This window comes from Alligator mississippiensis, chromosome 13 (genome assembly GCF_030867095.1).
Source record: "Alligator mississippiensis isolate rAllMis1 chromosome 13, rAllMis1, whole genome shotgun sequence".
NCBI classification, from domain to species: domain Eukaryota; kingdom Metazoa; phylum Chordata; order Crocodylia; family Alligatoridae; genus Alligator; species Alligator mississippiensis.
Window position 1 is genome coordinate 48,219,695 of NC_081836.1, and position 25,441 is coordinate 48,245,135.

General features: G+C 42.0%; 1 long non-coding RNA gene across 3 annotated transcripts in view; it reads left to right on the forward strand.

Annotated features, from left to right (window-relative positions):
* Nucleotides 1–711: 711 nt before the first annotated feature.
* Nucleotides 712–25,441, forward strand: part of LOC132244619 (uncharacterized) — a 262,580-nt gene continuing 237,850 nt past the window's right edge. For all 3 annotated transcript variants that reach the window (XR_009456279.1, XR_009456278.1, XR_009456280.1), the window contains exons 1-3: nt 712–976; nt 18,123–18,194; nt 22,921–23,000. This is a non-coding gene — a long non-coding RNA (uncharacterized LOC132244619). The remainder of the gene's footprint in view (nt 977–18,122; nt 18,195–22,920; nt 23,001–25,441) is intronic.

Consider the following 25,441-nt stretch of genomic DNA (forward strand, 5'->3'; position numbering starts at 1 on the left):
ATATACTATCTATACTATTTTAGCATTTTTCTAACAGGTAAGATGGACACAAAGAATTAAATAGTTATGAGAAGGTCCTTTAGCTGGATTATGCAGTAATAGAGAAGAGAGCTTTTTATGCTGAAACAATCATCTGAATAAAAATCTGCTTTTGCTTCAGTGACTGCTTACTGTTAATTTATCTCCATGAGGCAGGTGAAGTTAAGATGTATGTTTGAAACTGTGTTATTTCAGAGAAGGAGAACAAAAGATACGTCAAACCGCAGTGCAACAGAATAATTCAAGCAGTCAGTGAAACCATCTGCAGATATGTGGATGGATGACTTCAGCAACCACATACTCGCTACTGTATGTGAATTCAGGCAGGATGAAGTCCAAAGGAGCTGATCTTATTTCAATATTAAATGAATTATCTGACTTTATGGACTTAGTCCAATACCATTTGAAGTCAATCAAAGTCTTTCCATTGACTTTGGTGGGCTTTGGCTAAAGCTCGTTGCATAGCGTCATGCTGGGATCAGGAATATTTGTATTTGCTATGAGATGGCCATTTTTTGATTTTTTTAAATCAGGAATGTCTCAGAACACAAAGATTTTACCTGCATCCCGCTGCTTTCTGCTTTACCCTCCCCACTAGCACCCCATCTTTTCTGGTCAAGGAAAAGTCTGGATTCCATCAGCTTTGCTCCTGATTCAGCTGCCTTATTGCTGAGCATTGTGCAATTACCTGGAGAAGGAAATTAATTCAGTTGGAAGGAGCTCTGTTAAGCAAAGAGCACGTCTTGCCAAGAGGCTGAGCAGGCAGTACTTCAGTCCCTGTTGGCTTGGGAATAAAAGGAAGAGAATTAGAAATTGAACTTGGCTCTCCTGAATGACAGTGGGATACTTTTCACTGCCAGAAATGCTGCAGTTTCAAGCTGGAGAAGTTTCCTGAGTTCTTCCAAAATTTCAGCTTTTCTCCTCCTGACTCAGGCAGGTGAGATGACTCCCACAACCAGAACCAAACATCAATGGCTATTTTTAGGGTTGTTTTATATTTCTGGTTTCTGACTGCCAGAGTGTTCACTCAATATTTTTGGTTAAAATGAGAAGAGCTTGAAATATTATATGTGAGTTTGCTCTCCTGAAATAGTCAGCCTAGTTTTTATACTATTGTATGGCTTGGCTTGTTACTAAGAAGGAGTTAATCCTGTAATCCTGTGTGCACTTGTATATATTTAATAGGACCACTTGCACATGAGTAAAAGGTTGCAGGCTCAGGGTCTTTTGAGCTTGCTGATTTAAAATCTGGTTGTTTCTCAGAGCTCTGTTAAAAGTGCAACTTATGACAAGGATGTTCAGACCTAGGCAATAGATAGCATATATATTGTTCTAATCTCTGAAAACTTCTGATAGACTGGGCGCATCTACACAAGATGCTAAAAGCACAGTAGACTAATTCTACTGCACATTAACACAACACAGTGCAAACCATGCTAATGCGCAGTAGAATTAGGCTACTCTGCATTAGCTGCAAGTAAAGGATGTGCACCAGAGCTACTCTACAGTAGCACTGATTAGGGGGTGTCTACACATGTATTTATGTGTGCCTAAACTTAACACACCTTTGTTTAAGGTGATTTAGGTACATGTCTACATGTGGATGTACTGATGCACAATATGGCGCATTCAATTTAGGCATGAATAGATAAATCGCATTAGTGCACGTGCAAAAGCACTAATGTGCATTAACACAGTGTATATCCATTGAAGGAAACCGCGTTCACGTGCATTAGCCCATCTACACATTCACTAATGCAACTTAGCTATCCGTGTATAAATCTGATACCTGGTTTATGCAGGTATCAAATTTAGGCTCAAATAACCGAAAATTGCCATTTTTAACGTGCATTAAGGGTACGCACATGTAGATGCCTGCCCTTAATGTGCCTTAAATTGGGTAATGTGCATTAAATGAGCATGTCTAGACACGCCTGTGGCTCATTAAGTTTAGTACCTGTACCTACAGGTTTAGTACAGGTACTAAACTTAATGCACTGTAATTATGGTGTATTAATGCCTGTGTAGATGTGCCCACTGGGTCTCTGTCCAAGGCTCATAGAAGTGACTGGATCAGGCCCCGGTTGGACCAAACAAAGAACCAAAAGAAAACCTGGATCTGATTCCAGCTCAATGGTGACTTTGTCCAAGTCATTTTGCCTTTTCCAGAGTAGCGATCCCCAACATTTTAAAATTTGAGGCACATCTTGGAAAATGCCAGCTCTTCGTTTTCACGTTTTTTGACTACGGAAAAAATACTAGAGCACTTCTTATGGTGTAAAAAACTCACAAAGGCCACAACAGGGTAGAATGACTTTTAGCACTATGGAATCATGTTTGAAATCTTTGGGTTTATCATGTTAATCATGTGTGCATATCTAATAGTACTGATATTGCATGGTACTCCATGACATCCTTAAAAGGATCTTAAGGCACCCAGGATGCTCTGGCACGCTGGTTGAGAATCACTGTTCTAGAGTCTAATGTAATATTACATTACATTACATACTTGTTGCATTCTCCAACAAGTGTCTTCTCTTTTTTCAAGACTCTGTACACCCCCGTGTATGTCCCTACTATTGCTTCCTACATTTTTGCTGAAGCCGACAGGGGGTCTATGGATAAGGCCCTTAAGAAATTTTATGAGAGATTAATAAGCAATGTATTTAAAACACATATTGCCAGAATTTCATTTTAGTATGCTTTAGAGTCTTTGCTCCTGCTAACAGATGGCTAGCTTTTAAGTAAATCTATATTACATGAGTAATTAATGCAATAGGTAGTTTTAAAAAGAGTATTTTACTTTAAGCATCGCTGCTAAGGATATAAGTGCTATATTCCCTTCAACATTTTGTGTCGGCATTATATACTTCCCTTACCCTTTTATGCAATTATAGGTACAAATTATTCACGTTTGGTCTTCAGAAGCCCTGAAAAGTTATGTCTCATGAGTCAGCATGTAATTTCCTTCTGCACAAATTGCAGAATTATGCAATGAAGCTAAGTACAGTGAATAATGCTAATTTACAATTGAATTCCTATGGATTTACATATTACAACCACATTAATGCCGAAGGAATCCACAATATTGTCAAATAGGTTAATAATGGTTACTGTTAGCACAGTGAATGCCAGAGGAATTAATAATGATTAGCCACTTACTTGAAATGTATGCAAAATTATGCAGTTACCTTGAAATTAAGAAATAATTTTACATCAGTATTTAAAATATTGTTGTGGGAGCTGGAAAATGAATGCGCTTCTTTGTTAGGAAGTTACCCGTGCAAAAAACGCACTACTGTATTACAGCCTGATCTGAAGCCCTTTCCAGTCAATGGACTGCTTTAGGGCTTTGAATCAGATGCCAAGTACTTTGCTTGAAGTAGGTATAAACCTTCCTAGTGAGTTCTGCCTACATTTGAAAGGAATGCAACTATTTACTTATAATAATAGAATCTCCTTTTTCTTCCCTTCTTATTTCCTCCTTCTCCATTACGTCCCTTCTCATGATTCTCGTTATTGTATATATAGACTTCCCTTGCTGTTCTTTTCCCTCTGTTGTCCCAACACATAGCACCAACTTTGATCAAATCCTATTGCATCTCCCTCCACTCCACTGTAAAAATCTCATGTTGTGTCTTCATCTTTACTACTAAAACTTTGGGTCATTTCCCACCTCTACTCTATGCCTGTAGATGTGCAGGGAAGCTGCTTCAACAATCACGGCTTGTCGGAGCAGACTCAGTTAATCAAGTCTTCTGGAGCATGCTAATTAGCGTGCTCCAGCAGCCTCTGCATCTCATGTATCAGAGTCCCTGTACTTCCAGATTGGCAGCAGGAGCACTTTAACTAAAGCTCATTGAATGAGCTGTCCTATACCAGGGGCCAAACTTTTGTCCACAATGGAAAAACCCTACTAACTTCACTGGACTTTGGATCAGACCTTATCTGGCCTGCCTGTCCTCAGTCTAATCATTTTCTAAATCTCCGTTCATCCTTAGAAGTCTTCCAGGGATAAATCACCAACATCAGATATTAGGTGCACACAGACATTACACTTATATCAACCTAACAAGGGTCAGGTCCATCTAAGTGCTGAACTAACACTTGAGGATGTTAGATCGGGAAAAAAATGGCCGGCTTTATCCAACTTAGTTCACCTATTCAGGAGATTTTTAAGACCTGGCTAGACAAAGCCTTGGCTGGGATGATATACTTGGGGCTGGTCCTGCTTTGAGCTGGGGGCTGGACTAGATGACCTCCTGAGGTCCCTTACAACCCTAATTTGCAATGATTCTATGATTCCTTTCAGTGCCTTAGTCGTCCTTAGTTTGTGCAGCACTAGGCACATTGGCTTTGGAACTAAACAAGAACCAGGCCTATTAAGGACAGGGATGAGGTTCCAGAAATCATTGGACTTGTGATCCAAGCCAGCACTGGTACTCCAGTCTCCAGGCCTGAAAAGCTACTGAATGGGTTTGTAGCTTGAAGAGCATGACCAGGTGTTATAAGGTTGTGATCACTCTGTTCTTTTCATCTCGCTACATGGAAGGGGATGCTGGCTAAACTTGGGAAAGGGATGGCGTTCCAGTGCGGAAAATGAACGGATCCCAATATAGGAAAGTTTAAGATCTCTTGATCCACTGCATTAATCTGCTAAACTGTTCAGACGCCCAGTGTACAGTTGTGATACTAGGTTAAAATTCAACTTGTTGGGTCTCAATGTTCCCCTACAAATACATGTTGAGAAACAAAAATAAAACTGACTGTATTATAATCAGATTATAGATTGGTGTGGCAAGCCTTATTTAGGTCTTTCCCGAGGACGGAATGCAAATAACAAGCATCCTGGGGAGTAGGGAAGGCAAAGAAAAGCTATTGAAAATGTATGAGGTTTGTCATTTGTACAAGCATTAATATTTAACTTTCCTTTTTCACAGGCTATTACCACTTGAATTTGTGAGATGCCAGAGCTTGCTTATTTTGGCTGAAACATAGATTTGATCCTGGCAGCCTTGAAAGGTGCTCAGATTTGATTTTCCTGAGTACATACCCATGCAATGTGTGTAAGGCCAGTTCAGAAGCACTTAGCCCTCCTCCTAGGGAACCTTTCCATTGATTTCAATGGGCATTGCACTTGGTCTTTGCTGGAGTAGCCAGCAAGACTAATCTTGACCTCCCCTTAAAGACGGCTCCTTGCATCAGCAACAGGAGTCTGCATTATTGCATTGACCATCAAATAATTGACTTTCCTAATTAGCTCAGCCTGCTCAAAGTGTGTGGGCATAGTTGGCAACTGCACAAAACAAAATCAGGAATTCCCCCTTGCTTAAGCAGAAAGAGATGCAGGAGGAAGAAAAGGAAGGAAGAAAGAAAAGACATGCTTATTCCTTTTTGCTTCATTCAGTGCTGCTGTTCAGCTGCTCTCAAGATGAATGCTGTAGTAGGCTATTTCCGGGCTATCCCTGGTGTGTGGAAACAAAGTTAAGAGTTATGATTTTGTGCACTGGAAGAAAAAGAGTTAAGCCATGACACCACCTGGTCTCTGAATAAGCAAATGGCTACTAAGCTAATTCAAGCAGGCAGCTGGGTTTCTTTCTTCACCAGAAAAAACAAAAGCACATTCAGGCTTTGATTTAGGACAACCTTTTGATGAACAGGAATGGTATAAGGAAAATATTCTTCTAGCCAATTTGCACATTTTATGGGGATCCGTCTAGGAGGTGGCTGTTACAGGAAGATAAGGATTCTAATTTTGTAATTGAGTGCACTCTGAAAAGACAATTAGGAGCTAATGTGATAAGTAATTGTAAATTATAACAGCAGAAGAAACCCGATTCATAGTCCTCTGTGAAAACTGTATTTGTGCATTCAAATGATGTGTCTGTACTTTTATTCCCTCTTGAACGTACATTTTATTTATTAAATGGGTGGTGGTGGGGGGGGGGAATAAGGTTTCTGTAGAGTTTTGATTAAAACCTCGAAATCCAAAAATGTTTGGAGTGCAAACATATCTCAAGCTGATATTCTCAGGACAGGCTAGGAACAGTACTGGGTGGGACAATAAGTTTGACCCTCCTGTCAGGAACAAGAACAGCCTGGGTCTGATTTGGAAAAGTGCCTGAATATTCCCTCTGAAGTTTGCAACAGTTGTAGGGACTCACTTTGTATCAGTGTCAGGAATACAGTGTTCAAGTACAATCAGGAGAGCAGGTGATAACTCACTATAACACAGCTCACCACCTGTCCCAAGCTGGGGGTGGGGGAAGAAGCTTTGGGCTGGGGACAGACATTACACATAAACCGGTTTAAGTGATCAGAAACTGGTTTAAACCTGTAACAGAACATAAGTTCAGTTCACATAAACCAGTTTCAGAACGTTTGAAAGTGGTTTGAAATAAATCTGGTTGAATATAGTATCAGTCTTAACTGATTGAGCTCAAACCAGTTTATGCAACTTCTGTCCCTTATAGGTGAGGGCAGAGGGAGTGGGGTTATTTCCTGCTCCCTCTGGCGTCCAGTGGAGGGGGCAGGAGGGGGCTTATTCTGTCACTTGCCCCATGCACAGAGCAATTGGCGGTGGTGATCAGACCCCTCTGCTTTCCCCTGGGGGCAGAGGGGGGAATAATTCCTCTCCCTGCCCCTTCTGTCTTAGGGGACATGCCGGCTGGCCAGACCGCACCCTGCTGCTGCAGCAGCAAGGGGGTGGGGGGCGGGAGGGAGTACCTGATGGATTCCTGCTTGGGTCTGTGGGCCAGGGAGCGGGGAATTAAACCCCACCCTGTCCTGTTCAGTCCAGGCTACTGCCGGGGCCTGGCTATGCCCCTGCCACTGGAGCAGCCAGCAGAGAAATACAGGTCCATGCTGGTGGGATGGGGGGAGAGGGAATAAACCTCTTTCCTGCTCCCTTCCAGGGCTGGTGTCTGGCCAGGCACCACCCCTGCCTGTCTCTGCTCTGGCTGGGGAGCAGACAGATGGGGCCAGCCCTGCTCCACTGCAGCAGAGAGCCCAGCCCAGCCCAGAGAGCATGCTGCAGGTGGGGAAAGCTGCTGCAGACTGCATGGGGTGAGCAGTGGCAGCAGCGGTGCTGGGAGGGGTTTGGGGGTTGATGACCCCCTCTGAGCCACAGTGCTGCCATGTGCCTTGCAGTCTGAAGCAGCGCTGACCCCCTGCTTGTGACCCCTGCTGGGAAGAGGCCCATGCTCCGGGGCACCAGAACAGGGGCTGCAGTACCTATCAGGGCCCTGTCCCCTTGCCACTCCAGCAGCTGTGTGGGGGCATGGTCAGAGGCCGGCTGGCAGCGTCCCTTAGGTGTGCGGCCAGGGAGCAGGGTTATTCCCCCTTCCCTCCAGCATCTGGTAGAGGGGGCAGGATGGGGATTATTCCACTGCTTGCCCCATGCACGGAGAAATTGGTGGTGGCAGTTGGGGTGGGCAGACCCCAGCTGCGGTCCCCTGGGGGCAGTGGGAATACAGGGGGGAATAACCCCCCTCCATGCCCCCTCTGCCTCAGGGGCCATGCCGGCTGGCATCTGGCCATGTCCCCACTGCTGTGGCAGTGAGGAGGGAGCGTTCAGTGGACCCGGGCTCTGGTTCATGCTGGTGGGTCTGAGGGAGGAATTCAACCCCCCCAGTTCAGTCCAGGCTACTGCGGGGGCTGGCCACAACCCTCAGTACAGCTTCCCTGCAGCTAAGGGCATGCTCTAGTGTGCCCCTCCTCCCCTGGCTCCTGGCCTGAGAAACTGCAGCCATGTGCCTGTATTTCCTCAGTCCAGAGGGAATGTCTGTACATTTGCAAATTGGTTCAACCTAGACTAATTAGACTAACCTGCAAAGATTGAATCAATTTAGGCTCTGACTTTTTGAACGTCTTCCCCTAGCCTTAGGGTCCAGTTCTGTAAACCCTTACTCAGTTTAGGCACATGCATGATCCCATGGATGTGAAACTCAGAAGGCTTCAAGTTGAAGAAGGATTGTCCAGTAGTTATGGGGCTATGCTAGGATGTGGGAGGCTTTGTGTTCAAATCTGTGATGTGTTGGACACCTGTTCTGGCCTTAGTCAGTCTCTTCATCCATCAATTTCTCATCTGTAAAACAGGGGATGATAGCGAGGTGCTGTGGTGACAGAGACCATTTAAGTACTTTGCAAATACAGACCTTGTAGCCGAGGCTGCTTTTAACAGTATCTGTCTGTTTGGGTCTGTACTGGCTTTCTACAGAGTCCTCCTTGGAGTGACAGTCATGAGTACATGTATCTCAGTGTACATCCCTCTCCAGCCAAATCTGGATCTTCCAGGACCCCTGACAAACATGGCTGTAGCAAGTAGTCATTTGGGATTCAGCTGGCTGCCTATGAACTCACTTTCTGCAATGTTCAGTCAGCTCTGCTTTTCAATTCTTCTTAACTCTATGTATAAACTACTTGAGCCTCCTTCCTAAGGGTTTTAACATGCTTTTATAATCAAACATCAAAGAAGTTTCAAGTAGCTGAAAGTAAAAACAAAAAGATGTCAAGGGTCCACCAAAGTGCTTTACTTTATTAGCTTCCTCCTGGTTCATGAGTCAGTCCTCCTCAGGACTGATTTCTTTATTAATTAATTTACTGGAGAGTTATCTAGAAACATACTGAAAAAAAATCACACAGCAAAAAGAAAGGGAGTCTAAAAATCCCCCAGCATGCTTAGCTGAACTGGGTTCTTGCTGATCTGTAAATGGCATTGTAGTCAGGTACAAAATGCACACTGAGTGCTCTTCCATGATTGTAGGCTGGCTGCCTTGATCAATGGGAAATGCATTGGGATTTCAAGATATGAGGCACAATACTTCCTTTTGTGGGGCAGGCAGCAATTTATCCCTGGTCTATACCACCAGCAAATAATATCAATCTCTGCACTGGTCCTAAATCTTAGGAGACAGAGCAAAGGAGCTGCATGCTTCCTGCCTTTCCATGCCTCATGCCATTGGCTTGCTTTGAGAGTTGTGTACGGTTGTCTCTCCCTGGCACTTGCTTATGTGATGGCTGCCATATTGACTGAGATAGGGACCAAGAACCAATACCAAAAACATGAGCCAAAAGTCAAGAGATACCTAGTTGGGGCTGTAACAGGCTCACAGTTGCTGTTGATTGTCAGGGGTGGGGGACTTATAACAGGCATTCACAAGTTGGTTACAATAATTTCTGCTTGCCTAGAAACAAGGTATCAAATAGCCTGCATGAGGGGGGTATATGGGAGTGTTCCTATTCTCCTGTCCTCTTATGACATTACTAGCGAATTGCCCATCAAGAATGATGGGGGGGAGTGGGGGACAGAGTGCCACCACCCACCACCCTGTGCCACTGCCACCTCCCAGGAGTGTGGGGGGGAGCTTGGATGTGACGGCCACTGCTGCCAACCACTGCCCTGTGCTGCCGTCGCTCAGCAGCCAGCTGCTCGCCACCCTACCCACTCTGTCTGGCCCCATGCCATCCCCCCGCTCCACATCTGGCCCTACACCACCCACCCCTCCTCCCCCCTGCTCCGTGTTTGCCTGGCCCGCTCCACTGGAGCCATGCCCCACCCGTCATTCTTGATGGGCATTCTTGATGCAGCACTGGCTGGAGCCATGCCCCCCAAGAGCATTACAGACAGACGGACAGACACACAGACAGACGGACTAAGCCCTATATATATATATGTGTGTGTATATATATATATATATATATATATATATATATAAAAAAAAATATTCCAAGTGGTAGTCTAGCCTGAAGTGATTATATCTGCATGTTTGTTAAAAACAATGAGCAAACAATAAAAAAAGAAAAGAAAAACCCCATGAAAAATCCCTGGAGAAGCAGGGAATAAAATAAAAGATAAATTTTAAAAAGTCAGTAGTTTACCAACGTGTCTCCTGTGCTGCATCTGGGCCTGTGGATCAGTTCTACTCAGTATTTTTATTCTCTTTATTTTATTAAGTTGATTCAAGCTCAGATCTGGTATCAAAGGACAGGGACATTTTGTGCTAGATACAGTGTTTGGCTGGAAATAACAAAGTCAGTCTTTGCTCTCTTATTTCTGATCTGAGTCTATGGGCAAAAGTCAAGAAGGGATAGAATTTTTCATCTTATAAATCCAGACTTTTATTCCTCATTTCTAGTAGGCTTATTTCTTTATCTGGAAAATCAGGCAGAAATATAGTCTGTGCCATAGTTACCCCTATGCATTTTATCTAATTTAATTTATCTAAGGTATTTCTAGGCTGCCCATCACAATAGTATCTAAGTATTATTTCATCCCTCCAGGAGAACACATAACACTTAACCTAAATGCACTTGTTTTTGACTTTTAACTTCAACAGGATTGGCAGAAACTCTCAGTAAACTCAATAGGATCCAATACTTCTTTCTCTGCAGGAACTTCCACAATTCAGATAGTCTTGACCTTAGTTGATACTTGAGTTGTTCCAGGCATTTTTTTCCCCCAGTATTGGATCATTTTAAGAATAGGTGATTTATTTTGATGTATAATTCTTTTGTTCCTTAACTATCCTTTTGGCTATTAGGTCTTCCCTTCAGGTCTGTTCAATGACCAAGTTATTAAACTTGCCAAAATACAAGTTTTTATTGTTTTTTCCCTAACCTGGATATGGAAGACATTACTTGTTTAGCGGTAGAGATATTTTGTTGTACTATTTCTCTTGTTCTAGTGCCTACATAAGGCTTACTCCAGCATCTTTGGTCTCTGACATAACTACAGTAGCTTTAAAGAAACACAGCATTTCTCTTTGCTTATAAATGTGTTTTATTATGGTATTTTTAATGAGCTTTATACAGCTTCACTCTCTTTGCCAGAGAAAGATTTCATTTCTTATATTTTATTTGGTTTATTTCATAGTATGTTGAATTTTAGCCTTTCCTTCTTAATTCTTTAGTGGTATTCTTTATAGGTATTAGTTCATTCTTTAATGGTATTAGATGTTTTCAACTGGGGAAAAAAAGGGAGAACATTTAATGACACTTTTGCAGCACCCCCATTTTTTAACTCATTGAGAGAGTGGTAGATCTTTTTCATTTAAAAAATAAAGGGAGGATTTTTTCATGTAAAAAAATGCCACAAAAAATCTCCCCTCTACCCCTTTTTATGATCTCTTCTAATTTCTATAGTTAACACACGTTCTGGTATAGCTTTTTGATTAATATTAGACACATTGCTCGTATTACAAGTCTTTTGAATATGACCGTTGAGGCAATAAAATACTTCTGTAGGAATCCAGTGACAATTACAATGCATTTGTACATGGAAAAATCTCAGCTTCTCTGATTTTACATATATGGATTAGAGTATTTTTCATAGGATGTCATTGTAGAGCCTGTAGCAACAGTGACCAACTTCATTATGCGAGTCAGTGCGACGGGAGCCAAGGGAAACTGGCATGCGAGTGAGTGGTCCCTTATGGGTAGCCTAGTCATAATAAATGAAGAGTTACCCCTTTAAAAGACAAAAGAAGTCGGCTTGTACATGGTGGTTCCAATCTTTTATTGGCTTCATAATGGCCCGGTTATGGCCCTGGGTTCTCAGCTTTGTTCTAGAAATAGATGATGGAATCTTGTACTAGGAGGGGAGGAAGGAGGAGAAGTGCGATCAGCTTCATTGCTGAAATCATACTGGGGCTTAATATATGACAGGTTTGATAGATTGACTACTTTCAATTTCCCCAGTCGAGAGTCTCAGAACTGTTGCAGAAATGGCCGCGCCAGTTTAACAGGTGCTAAACCTACAGCAATTTTGTGCATCAGCATTTTTTTTTCGCTTGACAGTAAAGCTAAAGCACTAGTGCAAACTGCTAGTACACGGAGCTGTTAGTGCCACCATAAAAACAGCAATGTAGGAAAATAGCCGTAAGCACAGAATGGTTGAGTAGTTTCAGCGTTATTATATTGTACCTCCAAACACTGCCAGTGTGGGAGATCTGAACAGAATCCCAAATGTCATCTTTCTGTTCTGAGTCCTGCTGATACACCGGCAAGGGCCATGCGGTTGCTTTGCTGTGAATGTGCTGCTATGGTCTGATTTGTCATAGAAAGCCTTGTCTCCTGCGTGCCGCATCCAGTTCTCTATTCAAAACTCCTGAGGGTGGTGTTGAGGTGCAGTTATTGCTCTTCTACAAGGCAGCTTTCTTCAAGTCCACATTGTTTCTTCTATTGCCTGTAGATATCTCTTCAGCGAGGATCTGCCACAGTCAGCAGAACTCAAAAGACAAACAATAAGAGGAAAAAAATATTCAAAGTATATGCTTACTGTACGGGAAGAATAACACGGCCTGTTTAATCTTGTATTGATGCAAGAGTTTGTGTGTATATAGATTACTTAAATCTACAGGCAGGTTAGAGTGGAAAAAAATGGTACCTATGCATGTTTTTCACCGATGCCAGTTGCTCGTCCGCACAGCAAGTTGGTAGTTGTACCATTCTTCTGCTTTATCTCTGAATGTCTCAGCAGCATATCTGCATTGATAGCTGATCAGCACTGCCTAATGTGGTAATGTTATTCCTGTTAATTCAGCCTAAGGACCTAATCCAGGTAGATATGATAGCAGTGGGAAAACTTCTGTGGGAATTGTACCATGTCCTATGGGTATGCAGAAAATGAATGTATTTCAAGACGATGCTTAGCAAGTGTATAGTTCAAAAGCTGAAGTGTCTGTAGTCTTCCAAAGACCACTGGGCACTGAATAATACAAAAACTGTAAGCCATGGCAGAATTTTGAGTACAGCTATTTGATACAACATTATTTCTCCAAAAAACATCTAGTTTGGTTCAGCTTTCATAGATTCCATCAATTAAAGACAACCTTAGTGGTGAAAGCTTACAAAATCAAAACAAGCCTGGCATTAACTGCTCTTGCTGGATATTTATCTCCGCTTCAGTGGCACATCATTTTGTGGCATTCAGTTTAAAAAACATTTAGCATTTGCTTAAAAACTATGAAAATATGTTAGACTTTATCTGGTATAAAGATTAGCATTTATGTCACTATTGAAAATTGGACTAATGGACATTAAAAATCAAAACAGGTAGTTGCTTCAGATATCTGCTCTGGCCACATTCGATTTTGCCCTTCTAATAAATACACCCAGTTCCTCCTTCCCTCTTTTGTTCCAGCTGGAAGGGAGTTAGCGTAGGTGTTGACCTCCCATGTGAATAGTCAGCTCTTCTGATCAGTGCCTGTATGGGATCAGAGGGGAGATGGAGTCATATTTTAGGTCAGGCCAATATTATTTTTCAAGGGTTGCCAGTCCCCAGCTAGAACCACAGTGGAGTTCAGGAGGCTTCAGAGTAGCTTGACATGAAGTTAAAGGTGCCATGAGCTTCCTCCAAGTGACACTTTGATCACAAACACAATAATAGCAACAGCCTTAAAACATCACAAACTGACAGGTTGTCTTCAGGAAGAGGGCAGGGGGAGAAAGCATTTCTGACAAGTCATGTCCTTAGACATAACAAGAAGCGATCTTGAGACCAACCCCTGCAGCCAACCCCGCAAACCTGGGTTTTCCATTCTGACCCGTCTCTGCAACCCACTGAGCGATGGTATCCCTGGGGAGGCCCATCCAGACACCTATGCCACCGAGCTGTGATAAATCCCATTTCTGTCTGGGAGACTACATAAAGTAAATTAGCAAATGGTATAAAAATGATGACTGGTGCAAAATGAAACCTACTTGGATCATTTATTTCAGCCAGCTTTGTTTGGTTTTTCGGATGGTAACCCTGCATAGAATAATTATGGGGCACAGGTTCCAAAATTATGGGGCACGTCTGTCAATTTTCATTTTCCTCCTATTACACAGCATTTGAAAGTGCAACATTCGCACTTGTAATTTTGCACCCTGTCATTGAACTAAGTACAAAACACCTTGAAGGACTTGATTTCTGAGGCAAGTCAGGTACTTAGAGCTTCCTCTGCCCTACTTTCTACCCACAATTCATTTTGCAAGAGCAGCAGTACAAGAAAGATTTTACACTTATGAGCTGCATCTGCAAAGCTGTCTCAGATTCCCTAAAATCTTGCTGCCCTACACATGATGGGTTGGGTGAGCTGGTAGCAGCCTTTTGCTATTTAATCGTTTCATTGAAATCTGGGGGGAGATTTACGGGTGTTTTTAATAACTATTATCAAGTTTGTGTGACGAAAATTGCAGGCATTTTTTTGGTAACAATTACTGGGTAGCAAAGTACAAATTAGCAACTCCTGTAGCCAGTATGAAAATGTGGGGGTGCTATTTTTACTGTATTTGTTCCTGAATGTGGTAATAGTTAAGGAGGAGAATTTGTCTCATCTTCAGTTGAATTGTCCACATTATTTCCAGAAGTTTTCTTCCCCAAGCATGGCTTCTGGAAATGATATAAAAGTCCCCAGTGATTTGGGAGATGATGTAGAACCTATCCTTTACCAAAAAACTGGGACCTATCCTTTACCTCTTGATGAGGTTTTGCCTCCCATTACTTCACGGACCTCATCGAGAAACTCTTTGCTGCTAACATCTCTCTTGACTGGAGAGTGGTTTTAATTACATTCAAGAAACGTCTCTCTTGCTCAGAATGAAAACAAAGAAAAAAAAATCAAGATTTATCTCATTGATGAAAAGACCTGCAAATGTCATCTAAAAATGATGCTGAATCAGATTCCTGCGGGACATACATTTCATTCAGAAGAGCTTTCTGGTTACAAGTCTATTGTTTATTAGACAATAATAGCACTGTTATTTCTTTCTCAAGCAGGTAAAGCCTTGTGGCAGTTTGGCGCTGCTGAAATTCCTATCACGTTCAGAACCTCTTACTGGAAGCTAAAATGGCAGTATGAGATTAAACATTAAAATTTAAAAGCTTCAGGGTTTAGCAAGAACCTGCAAATTGTGGCTCTCATGGAAAAAAAAAATAATATCAGGGTCGAGGGTCATGCTACTCTGTTTTGTCTTTGCTTACATTCTGAAGCCTATCAGTGTGGCCTTATTACTGTGAAATGTTAATTCTTCCATACAAAAATAATTGCAAGAGACTTATCAGTTGGAATTTGAAGCAGCACAAATTACCTTCAGCCTCCCTAAAGCCTTTGATGTACTGTTTGTTTGGAGTTTGTGCTTGCTTGAGGGATGCGATGCTGTGGATAACTCATAGCTGAATTCCCTGCTGTGGAATGGCTACCAGCTGTTTCTCTTAGAACTTTAAAACTCAGTGATTCACAGCAGAGCCAGAAAAGCCATCAATATGCTCATTACCCAAACTAGGAACCAACTAATAAAGAAGAGGGTGGAATTTTGAATTCCACTGTGGACAGTTCTCAGCAAAAAGAAAGGGAAAAAAAGAAAAAAAGGAAAACATTTTTTTTTTTTTTGCTTAAGAGTCTATGTTTTGTAATACCTTTAATTAAAATGACACTTCTTCAGCATGCTTAGGAAGTGCCATCAATCTCGCATCCAGTAATTAGCTGTCTCCAGCGCTGCATACAGACCACTTTTCCTTTTCTTGCTTTTCACGTATTTTTAGTAGTACCAGGTAATTGAAACAAAAAAGTCAGTTTCTAGAAGCCAATAGTCATCTCTGATTCTAACAATGTAGGGCTCTTCTTCTATTGCCTGTCAAGTATCATCAGATAAGAGCACCTGGCTACCACTGACAAGATGGTATTAGTACTATCAGTTTGGGTGTGAGTGTGTGGTGTTTTCTCCTGGGTAAAAAATTAATTTGGGTATCTGTCATGATCCTGCTGTGAGCATATAGAGTACATGATCAGAAAAAACTGGCTGGTTAGCAAGCTGTTTATGAAAATCAATAGTAGACATGACAGGTGAATCTTTGAAATGAGTCTTTTTTATTTTTGGTTTCTGGGTTTTTTCTTCCTTTAAATTACACTTGAAAAATAGCTTTTCTCGTTTCCAGAGGACTTTTTTTCTTCCTTTAAATTAAACTTGAAAAGCTTTACTATTCTATTGAACAAGCACTGGTTCTATTTCTTTTCAGGCAACAAACTAAATGTTGACTTTAAAGATGAATGCTTAATGCGGTTACAATACAGCTGCCTATTCTGCAGTTAAATGCTCCATTTTTCACTAATATGGATGTTGACTACTAATGCTGTCAGAGGCTATTGTTATATGCTGTAAATCTGAAGCGATAGTTCATGATTTCTCTTTATGTTCATTATGATAAGACTCAGATTATTTAACAACCATGGCTGCACCCTGCCCATCACCACTTATGATTAGGATGTTATAACTATCAATTAGTTAAGGGTTGTATACTGCTTTGAAATTAAGATTGCTGTATAAATTTTTAATACAGACCTAAGACACGCCAATTTAATTAAGGCTTACATTTTTTTTTCATCTTCATCAGTACTTTTTAAGATTGGATTTCTTGTGACAACAGTTAAGCAAATGTTGATTTAGCTGAGGAGGCATTAAGTGGATTCTGCTGGTCCAGGAACACTTGTTACCCAGAAATAAGAAAGGTGAAATCAGCTTTGGGGGTTTTTAGGTAATGATCTAGGATATGGGCCGAGCAATCCTGAGGGAGGAGCAATACAAGCAGTTGAAATCCAGGGAACATGCTTAAACTCAACTGTCTATTACCTTATTTTTTTGTGTTAATAAAGCCAAGCCTCAGGAAGGGGATAGGTTTGGACTATTCCTAATGTGTGGACTTTGAGAGTTGAGCAGGTTAGAAAATCCTCCCACTAACTCATCTGTTCCTAAAATATTTTATTTTATGATGAACCCATTTCAGAAGACTCTAACATGATATTTTCTGCATCTCCATGGTTCAGTTATTTAGGACCTGAAACAAGGCAAATCTGAGAAAGAGACTTCCAGATGTTTAATAGCAAATGCTCTTTCAGGTACATGGCCACAAGCCTAACAATGGTTGGGACTTTGGTGAGAAGAGAATTGGTCCCATTTTGTCTAATGCTATACTGACTGTCATGCAGAGTTTCCTTCTAGAAAACTGTGTTTCTGTATTTAACAACAGGATCTGGATTTCTTGACTTCAAGTCATTTTCAAAACATACAGATTAGCATGAAAAGCTGCATTTATTTTAAATACGTAAGTACAGAGGTTGCATTAAGGGAAGAAAATCTCAAGTTGTTCCCCCATTTTATTGCATCTCTGACTTCTAAAGTTAGCTGTGGAATAATAGACTCTAATTCTGTGCAGGGTTCATGGGCTGTCATTTTTGATAAGATGAGCTGCTATTAATATTGATTTGTTTTACATGTTTTCAAGACCCAGCCATAGCTGTTACGATCATTGCAACCAAACGTTATGAATACAGATAGAGAAAGCTCCCATTGAACCCATTTTAAAAGGAATTATTCCTGTCTGTCTGTCTAGTATTATAATGGAGGGTGTGTGTATGCTAGGCAACCATTCTACATACTTCATTCTTGTCATCCAGTGCTTGAATAAAGCCAATAGTTCTTCGTGGAGCATGACTTGATTTTTTGGCCTTGGAAGAAACATTTCCTGTTCTTGCATAAAGCTGATATAAAAATATTTTGAACCCTAACTATATCTATCTATCTATCTATCTATCTATCTATCTATCTATCTATCTATCTAGATAGATAGATAGATAGATAGATAGATAGATAGATAGATAGATAGATAGATGTGTGTGTGTGTGTGTGTGTGTGTGTGTGTGTGTGTGTGTGTGTATATATATATATAGTTCATTTTAACAATAGCACATAGAGTTTCCAACCAAGGTCAGGCCCTATTGTGCAGGGCCCTAAAGAATTAAAAATTAAGAGAGAGTCATTTCCCTGAAGACCTAGAAACCATGTAACAATATTGTGACATGAGTACCACTCAGCATCAAGACCAGGCAATGGAAATCTATGGGCTTCATCCAGATCTCATGAAGATCAAAAGTCGTTGACATTAACAGGAGTTTGATTAAGCCCCAAAAGGGGGGAGTATGGATGTAACATAAGTACCCTGTCTTTCATTAATTAAAATGATGGGTCTTCCTGTGATATATTAGGCAAAGCAGGGAAGTGTGGAAGCAGGAGCAATAAACTTGGTGTTTTGGTTTGTCTTTTAGAAAAGCATCAGAGATGAAACTCAGCTAGAGTGTGACCACAGAATAATCCTTTGGAAACTGTACCTGGCTCAGGTAAAAGAAGGGTAATGCAAGATTTGGTCTGGTGGGAACTTTGATGTGTGTGCGTATGCTGGAAGTAGGGGTGTTTGGAAGGAAAAACCTTGCTTGGGACCACCCAACCAAAGCTCTAAGAAAAACTATTTTCAGTATCGTACCAATTAATTCTCTATGGGCACCAACAGTTCCAGAGCAGTTTAGCCCAAGCTTTCATATGACAAGTGTTCACAGGCTAAGAGATGGGGAGATGTCACTCTGGGTCAGATCAAATTTGAGACATGGCAGAAACACGTTTCATTGGCTTTCTTGTTACTTAGCCAACAGGTAAGTTGGAGCTGCCACCACCTTAACATTCACAATAATCTCCAGTAGGAATGAAGCAGATTTTTCTCCAAGACATCCTGCTTATAGGCTCAGCACTGCTATGCTGGCTAGCACTACGGATGAAAGGGACTTGGGGGTCATGATTGACCACAAGATGAACATGAGCCTTCGATGTGATGCTGCGGCTAGTAAAGTGAGCAAAACGCTGGCTTGCATCCATAGATGCTTCTCAAGCAAATCCCAGGACGTCATTCTCTTGTTGTACTCGGCCTTGGTGAGGCCGCAGCTGGAGTACTGCATCCAGTTTTGGGCTCCACAATTCAAAAAGGATGTGGAGAAGCTTGAGAGAGTCCAGAGGAGAGCCACGCACATGATCAGCGGTCAGGAAAACAGACTTTATGATGAGAGGCTGAGAGCTATGGGGCACTTCAGCCTGGAAAAATGCAGACTTAGGGGTGATTTGGTGGCCGCCTGTAAGTTTATCAGGGGTGTTCACCAGGATCTGTAGGAATGTTTGTTCACCAGAGCACCCCAAGGGATGACAAGATCGAACGGTCACAAACTCCTCCATGACCGTTTCAGGCTGGGCATAAGGAAGAACTTGTCAACCCCCCAAGGTTTGGAATAGACAGCCGCCGAAGGTGGCTCAAGCACCTACTTTGAATGCCTTCAAGAGACATTTGGATGTTTGTCTTGCTGGGATCCTATGACCCCAGCTGACTTCCTGCCCCTGGGGCAGGGGGCTGGACTTGATGATCTTTCACAGATTTCATAGACATTAGGGCTGGAAGGGACCTCGGAAGATCATCGAGTCCAGCCCCCTGTCCCAGGGGCAGGAAGTCAGCTGGGGTCATAGGATCCCAGCAAGATAAGCATCCAGTTTGCTCTTGAAGGTGTTCAATGTAGGCGCTTGAACCACCTCCGGTGGCAGGTTGTTCCAGACCTTGGGGGCTCGGACAGTAAAGAAATTCTTCCTTATGTCCAGCCTGAAACGGTCTTGTAGTAGTTTGTGACCATTCGTCCTCGTCATCCCTTGGGGCGCTCTGGTGAACAAACGTTCCCCCAAATACTGGTGAACACCCCTGATAAACTTATAGGTGGCCATCAGATCACCCCTGAGCCTGCGCTTTTCCAGGCTAAAGAGCCCCAGGGCTCTCAGCCTGTCATCATAGGGTCTGCTTCCCTGACCTCTGATCATGCACGTGGCTCTTCTCTGGACTCTCTCAAGCTTCTCCACATCCTTTTTGAATTGTGGAGCCCAAAACTGGACGCAGTACACCAGCTGCAGCCTCACCAAGGCTGAGTACAACGGGAGAATGATGTCCCGGGATTTGCTTGAGAAGCATCTATGGATGCAAGCCAGCGTTTTGGTCGCTTTACTAGCCGCAGCATCACATTGCTGGCTCATGTTCATCTTGTGGTCAATGATGACCCCCAAGTCTCTTTCTTCCATAGTGCTAGCCAGCATAGCACTGCCGAGCCTATAAGGATGCTGCGAGTTTTTCTTCCCAAGGTGGAGAACCTTGCATTTATCGGCGTTGAACACCATCAGATTCTCATCCGCCCACTTGCTGAGCCTGTCCAGGTCAGCCTGGATCAATCGCCTGTCTTCTGGTGCGGATGCTTTGCCCCAAAGTTTGGTGTCATTGGCGAACTTGGCTAGTCCGCTTCTGACTCCAGTGTCCACATCATTAATTAATTAATCTTTCGAGGTCCCTTCCAGCCCTAATGTCTATGAAATCTATGAAGTCTATAATTTATATTGCCAATTAGTGGCCTTTCCCTTCCTCCCTTCAGGTCTGATGTCATAGGATTATAGGAGATCATTATTTAGTCTAACTCCCTGCTTTAGGCAGGGTCAGCCCTGACTTGATCATCCCAGCCATGTGTCTGTACAAACTGCTCATGAAAATTTCCAGGGATAGATATTCCATAGCTTCTCTAGGTAGCCTGTTCCAATCATTGAAATGAAGGTGCTTTTGTCTGTGAAATCACTAATGTCTATGAAGCCTATGAAATGAAGTAAGAGAGGACGAATTATGCCAGTAGGAGTGTCAGGAGGCAAGAAATGAGTTAAGTTTGGTTCTGTGAGCAAAGGGAATAATTATTCAGTTCCCTAAACACCCACAATATGGTAGGATTTTCTAAAAGGACAAAGTGTGTTGGTCTTTGGCCCAAGGAACTTCCAGGTCCAAGGTAGACGGTGGCCGTGTCTACACAAGACACTGACTGTGCATACCCAAGTACTAATGACTGTGTGGTAACTGGAGTTACACAGTAGTGTCCCCACATTGCTTCATGGTGATGCTGATTGCACAGTAGCTCATTACTACTGAGCAGTAGCATCGCTTCACGGTTTGTGCCCCTTGACACTACTACAGAGTAATAATGAGCTACTGTGCAGTAAGTGTCTCATGTAGACATGGCCAGTGAGTAGGAGTGAAATGAGGCAGTGCAGATGACAATTAGTCAGGCCTTTTGCAACACAAGGTTATGTTAGCATGTTTTAGTTTAATGGGACTTATAAATTCCTCAGACTTGGTGTCATCCTTAACATAAATCACGATATTAAAAATGGAAGCTGTTAATGGTATGTATATACAGACTTATTCACTCAGGGTACCAAGAGCATACATGGTCTAATTATTGTCATGGTAAACAAGAAAGTATGGAATGCTTCAGTGCACGAATCTCTAACATTGACTAATTCTTGATAAAAAAGAGGCAGCCCATATGGGTGAGCAGATGAAATGCTGATAAACATGGTGAAACAGAGCAGATGCATGAATCATGCCAAAGGATCTGCATTCCTAATGTTTACTGCCCATTAGGGATGTGTGAAGTTTCACCGGGTGTTTTGTTTTGATGCTATTTCAACTCATTTTGAGGTCGAAACAGCAAAATGAAAATAAAACGAAAGGCTTCAAAACAGCCTCAAAATGAAACGAGGGCACTCGAAATGTTCAAAAGTTTGAAACTTTTCAAGTTTCGAAGCTGGGCCGGCTTGCAGGGAAACAGAAACTAAGGAGAGGGAGGGGGAAGAGGGAGGAAGGACTGCTCTCATATTGACTGTGTAGCCGCCCAGTGACTATGATCCTTCCGTGAGCAACCTTCCAATCCCAGTGCTCTGGGGGAGGGACGGAAAAATAGCTGCGCCTTAACACACGCACACAGTTTTGCTTCTCAGCAGCTTGAGTTGCAGTTTCCCAGAAACCCCTGCACCTATCTCCTTGAAACTTGGTTTTGTGGCCTCAACAGAGGCTACCATGTCTGCAGTTTTTGCCCTGCTTTGCCTTAACACACACACGTGACATGAGGTTTGCTTTCAAGACTTTGAGGTGCAATTTGCCAGAAACCCCTGCACCTATCTCCTTGAAATTTGGCAGACTTCATGGCCTCAAAAGGGGCTACCATCTGTGCAAGTTTCATCCAAAACAGGCAAGAAATGACAATTATAGGAAGTTTTGTGCTTCCCCATTATAGCCTATGGGTGAAACATCAAAAGCGTCGAGTGAGACAGTTTCGATGAAATGAAACAAAACAGTGCTTTCTAAACGAAATGAAACTCGAAATGAAACACTGTCCCATCAAAATGGTGAAATGGAAACTGAAACGAAGTGGTGCTGTTTTGCACAGCCCTGCTGCTCATGAAGAGGCAGCATTAACCTGAATTATACACCTGTGAAACTCAGGGTACTAAGTGCAATGATAGCATTATAAAACTGAGTCACTGGAGATATTGCTATGGAAGGAGGTTATTATTAAGAATATATTGACAGATAGTAGCATAATACAGGTTAGGATAATAATAAAGCGGAATTTTGGCTTGCTACCCTGGCGAACGTCATTTAAATAATAGAACATTACTGTGACAAGGTTCTCTGCAGTGACTTGATTTCTGCTGGACAAAATAATTGATGTAGATTGAATAACTCTACCTAGTGGACATTGAAGTAGGATAATGACAGTTGCTTATTTTAACCTGATTGACTTACTGAATTCAGACTGGATGGCATATTTTAGAACATAAAAATCAGAAGTCTGGTCACACATATTTAAAGGTGTATTACCTTTTATGAATTATTGGATTAACTTGTTTATTAGATAATTGCCTCTTTTCATGAGCAGGAGTAAGATATCATAATATCCATTTTGTTGCTTGATGTTACTGCCCCATCTTGTATAAAAGCACCCATATTAATGCAAAATCTCTCATACCCTTGTCTGGTACAAGCGTAGAAAAAAGAATTTGTCTTGAATAAGGAAATTGTCCTTAGTTATAACTAGTAACATATGCACAGTCTTTTTTCTATTGCATAAAAAGGGTATCACTTCATATTAAGTTGCTTACAGCCATATAATACTTCCAAAACCCCCTGCCAGTATTGTTTGAGAATCATGTGTTTTGTTTTCCCAGAGATTTTCAGGGAGTATTGAGCAACAAGTAATAGTCCCATAACCTAAATTCATGCAGCATCCAGCAGCGCTGTCTCTGAGGTATGTAGAATCATGTTTCACAAAATGCATTTATTGTTATAACCATCTTTTTCATACTTCACTCGTTAAGCTAAGTAATGACATGTGGAGCTCCTCACACTAAGGCAATAACAATTCTTTTGTGTGGTTTGTTCTTGTGATCCTCTCCCCTCCTACCCCTGTCCCCCTCCCTGTAAATATCAATATTCTTAGAGGGTGTCATTAAAGGAAGTCTTGGTCACAAACTTACAGATATACTTATGTAAGATGGTTTAATAAAAAACATCTAGCTATTCTATTACCAGAGGAGAAGAGACAGCATAAAACAAAAGCTTCCTTGGAAAGACTATTGGGATTATTATTCTTTCTTTGAAATTCAGACCTTTAGAGAGCATTAATGCCACAGAAAATTTATCTGTAATCCAAAATTAAAGTGAATTTCTAAAAACTGTCATTTTCTAAAGGGGGCCATGCTCTGTATATATGTATTTCTCTTTCTGCTGACAAATTTAAAATCTTAAAACTAGGTTCTCATACAGGGAAATGGAAATGTTGGGTATTTGTCATGCACTGAAATAACACTTTTAAAGCATGCTTTGTTGAATGAAAGTAGCCCATAGATTCCTGAATTCATCCTTGAAGTCTCATCTGTCCCCTCAGCAAAGGAAAACTGAATGTCAAAATGGTCAGCAAAACTTTCTAAATCAAAATAAAAGGGTTGGATTCTCAGCTGCTGTTAATCAGTGTAATGCCATCAGCTGTAAACTACAGCTGAGGATCTGGCTGTGAAAATGAAAATGGAAATGAAACCTGCTAAGTTTCTTAGCTGTGTGCAAGTAGCTGGCTAACGCTCTCTAAAAGTAAATTAAATAATTTTTTGAGGTGCATAGTCTGATTTTTGGGTTTGTTTCTTGGTCCTGTGCTGTTCAATGTCTTTATCAATGATTTAGAAGGAAGAGGATGTGGAAAGCACACTGGCCAAGTTTGTGGTTGATAATAAGTTATGGGGAAAAGTGGTCACAGTAGGGGATAGGATGTTGATACTTCTCTAACTTGTACCTCTCCCCAAGTCTGCCCTATCTACTCAATAAAGCTATCCATTAGCAAGCCTTGTGGTACATGCTTGAGAGGGCTTGGGCACACCTTTTAGCTCCCTCTTCTCGGCTTACTAAGGGACGCTACTTTTTATGCTTCAGTGTAATAGAAGCACTACAAGATCCGGAGGTCTACAAGGCCTGTGTATCCCGGATGGCACAGGGCCCAGACAGAGACCTGAGTCCAGGTGGTGGCGGTGGTTACCCCAGGCTTGCGGGTGTGCTCCAGGGGTTTGACTGGTCATAGGCACCCCAGGGGAGACACTTGGAGCTTGGTAGCTGGTTGGACATAGTGAGGAAGGTGGCTCTGTGCAGGAGTGCCCCCTACTGGCCTACCACAGCATTCTCCTCTAGACCCTTTTTTCTATATATAAATAAAAGCTTACAAGCAGTATTAAGTGATGTGAATCCTCCTTGGAGACTTCAAAACCCTATTAGAAGAAGTAGATGCATGGAAAGGAAAGGAAAGTCAGCATCCTGGGTATGTAGGATACATTTTCCTGTGCGTGCAATCCTGTGACATGGTTGGGATGGCATGTTTAACCAGGGATGATCCTGTCTTGAGCAGGGGGCTCAAGACAGGACTATGACTGTGTGAAGTCCCTTCCAGCCCTATTTTCCTATGAACCTATGGTGCTTTTAGCACTGCCCCAGTATCTTTTGTTTTCTCCATCTTATTTCCCCAGAAGAGCAGGACCAGGTTTTTAACAAGCCCTTCTGTGTTCTGGGGCTGAGTTTCTGCAGACCTTGTGCTAGAGCAAACCCCAATTCGTAATTGCCTCTCAAAATGAAAAATGTTTAGCTCATTGCATTTTGGCACTGTACAAAGTTGCTCAGCCTGTGCCTCCTGCACAGACGGCTCTTAGCTCCGATTCTATGAGCAAGAACTTCTTGTAAGAGAGAATTTATATTGCTAATTAGTGGACTTTCCCTTCCTCCCTTCAGGTCTAATGTCATGGGATTATAGGAGGTCATTTAGTTTAACTCCTTGCTCGAGGCAGTGACTTGATCATCCCACCATGTGTCTGTCCAATCTGCTCATGAAAATTTCCAGGGATAGAGATTCCATGACTTCTCTAGATAGCCTGTTCCAATCATTGACCACCTTCATAGTCAGAAGGTTCCTCCTAATCTCCAGGCAAATTTCTGCTGCTGAAGCTTGAGCCTTTTTCTCCTAGTCTTGTCCCATACAGACAAAAGCCCAACTCTATTCTCTCTGTAATCACCCTTCAGGTATTTGAAGACTGTTTTAAGCCGCTCCCCGTCTTCTCTTCTGAAGACTAAATAACCCTAGGTTTTTCAGCCTTTCTTCAGAAGTCATGTTTCTGAGGCCTCTAATCTTTTTTGTTGCTCTGTTATTTTTTCCAA